The sequence below is a fragment of the Gracilinanus agilis genome, chromosome 1 (assembly GCF_016433145.1).
Source record: "Gracilinanus agilis isolate LMUSP501 chromosome 1, AgileGrace, whole genome shotgun sequence".
Lineage (NCBI taxonomy): Eukaryota > Metazoa > Chordata > Mammalia > Didelphimorphia > Didelphidae > Gracilinanus > Gracilinanus agilis.
The window spans coordinates 292953079-292956143 of NC_058130.1; positions in this window are offsets into that span (position 1 = coordinate 292953079).

Below are 3065 nucleotides of genomic sequence, written 5' to 3' on the forward strand. Positions count from 1 at the left end.
GTTCTCCAATAAAAGATTGAATACACGTGTAGCTTTCTCTCTCTTTTCCACCATCAGAAGAGCATGCACGTTGGAGCTCATGTTGTTGAACCTCTCTGTCTGAGTCTTTCTTCCTTTATTGTGTTCCTTCTCTCTATCGCCTTTACCCATTTTCCCTCGGTTTCCAACTTCCCTTCTCAGATGTCCAACCACGAATATATTAATTTGTGGCTGCAGGCAGCTACCATTCTGGAGGGCAATTTGGAACAACACCCAAAGTACTATAAAACTGTGCATACTCTTTGATCTGGTAATACCACTACTGGGTCTGTATCCCAAAGAGATCATAAAAAAGAGGAAAGGACCTACTCCTACAAAACAATTTATAGCAGCTATTTTAATGGTGGCAAAGAATTGGACATAGAGGGGATGTCCATCCATCGGGGATGGCTGGAAATATTGTGATGGAATATTATTGTTCTATAAGAAATGATAAGCAAGAGCTTTCAGAAAGAGTTGGAGAGATCTACATGAATTGATCCAGAGGAAAATAAGCAGAACTAGGAGAACATTGTATGTAGTGACAGCAATATCCAACAATCACCTGAGAAATACTTACCTACTCTCAGCTGTGCAATGATCTGGGAAAATCCAGAAAGACTTAGGACAAAGAATGCTCTCAATCTCCAGAGAAAGAACTGTTGGAGTCTGATGGTTGGGGATCAAAGCCCATCTTTCACAATATTACATTTGCCCTTTTATTTGGGGGGTTTGGTTTTGTATGAGTGTGCTTGTACAATGACTAATATGGAAGTGTATTTTGCATGATAATATAGGTATGGTTTAGATCAAATTGCTTATCATCTCTGAATGCCAGAAGGGAAGGGCCGGTTTGCAACTTATAATTTTGGAAAACGTATGTTGAAAAGTATTATTACATATAATTGGGAAAATAAAATATCTTTGAATTTTAAAAAAAGCGGAAAAGGAAACAGGGTGGGAAAGAGTTTGAGTTCTAATTACCCAATGATACGCATCTTGGGTACGACCCTCCTCCTTTCCTTTCTCCCCTTCCCCCACACAAGCCTCAGCCAGGCGGAGCAGCGTCCTTAGCAACCAGGCTTGGGGCTTGTGAGTAGTAAACCCCCGACAAGTGAGCAGAAAAAGTTTCCAAAGAAAGGATCAAGCAGCCGAATGGCCTAGTTTGACAGGTAATGAGAGGAGGGAGCTAGGCTCCGGTCTGGGGAAGAGGTCTACTTTCACCTCCCCCATCTGCCAGACTGCCCCTGCCCCGCCCCGGAAGGGCTGAGCTGAAGGCTGATGGTTGGGTACAAGTTCCGGGAATGATACAAAAGCCGTATTTGGAGCAAAATAAGGGCCATTCAAAATTTGCCTGCTGTGGAAAAGTGTTTTTCTGGGACCGGCAGCTAGGTAGACCAGGGAATAGAGAGAAAGGCTGAGAAACAAGAAGTTCTGGGTTCAAATTTCACCTCAAGAGTCTTGTGATCTGTGTGACCCTGGGCACCCCATTGCCACCCTAGCCCATACCACTCTTCTAACTTGGAACCAATACATAGCATTGACTCTTAAGACAGGAGGTAAGGTTTAAAAAAGTATTCTTCTGATGCAGAGTCTGGTGAGTGAATCAAGTTCGTTATACAATTGACTCATTTTACCGATAAAGAAATTGAGGCCTAGAAAGATGAAATGATTTGCTCAGTCACAAAAGTAATAGACAGCATGAGCCTGGATAAGAACTCAAGTCTTCTGAGTTCAATCAGATTTTTCACAGAGGCACTTTTTTTTTCATTTATTTGTTAACTTTCATTCATTTGTTCATTCAACATTAAGAACCTGCAATCCTTATTATACTTTGCTAAGTTATAGGAAAGAAAGATAAAGGCATGACTGCTGCCCAAAAGGAGGTTAGGACCAAACACATGCAGTATTAGATGACAGGGAAATGCAGATATATAAATGGAATAAAATTAGAATATGGTAACTACAAAAGAGGAACACAGAATTCTCTTAGATCAGAACAAAGATAATTTCCACTCAGGAAAAGGTGATATTTAAACTAGGCCTTCAAAAATAGGTATAGTCAGTGGAGAGGTTGGGGGATTCTGACAAGTGCAATTTAGACTAAGCAAATAGTATGAGTAAGGCACATAAATGTAGGAAAGCACTGAGCAGTTCAAATGGTAAGAACATAGAGGTAACTATGTGAAGAATATAAGAATATCAGAAAGGAAAAAGTAGGTCTGAGCCAGATATTTTTATTAAACATATTTTCATTCTAATTTTAACAAACACAAAATGAAACCAATATTTCCCTGTACAAAAAGAACAGAAAAAGATTATATATGAGACTTATGTCTATCTTTTAAAAATATATAAATTTATAACATATTTTAACACTTAATTGTTACTTTCAAAGATGTTTTACATTTCTTTATTTCTGGGATTACTTCTGTCTAATTTTAAAAAATGGTTTAGTGACTGTCATTTCTTTTTTTATAGTTCAGTCTGGGACAAAGGGTCAGTAAAAGGGGTTTCTTAAAGACAGACTGTCAGGGACAAGGGTTAATTTGGAGTTTCATAAAACAGTCAGTCAGTTTTATAAAACAGGCTTTCAGTAGTTACAATGGTATGGAAGGGAAATGGCTTAGAAAGAATGTAGATCATTAGCAGACCTTCCATATACCTGGCTCTATTTTGCTACCCACATGGTAAGCAGGAAGCTCTTTGATGAGTTAGGAAGGCATTTGAAAGTTCTTGGTAACCTTGCCACAGTTCTTTTGATCGATCTCTTCATAGCCACTCTCTTTAGATATCTAGTGAGAGATCATTTTGTGAGGAGATGGGGTCTTGGGATCTTCTTTCTCCCAGAGAAGTGTCTATCTTTGTCCTTTTTGTTTGTTCTCTTCCAATCTAGGAGAAAGGAGAAGAGTCTCTGACTTTAGAAATTTCAAAAGCTCAGGAGATGGAGCCACAGGAATCTGGAAGTGAGAATCAATGGCAAATTTTGTAGCCAGTACAGCCCTGATGCCCCTTCCAGAATAACCATATAGACACAAGCCAGCAGA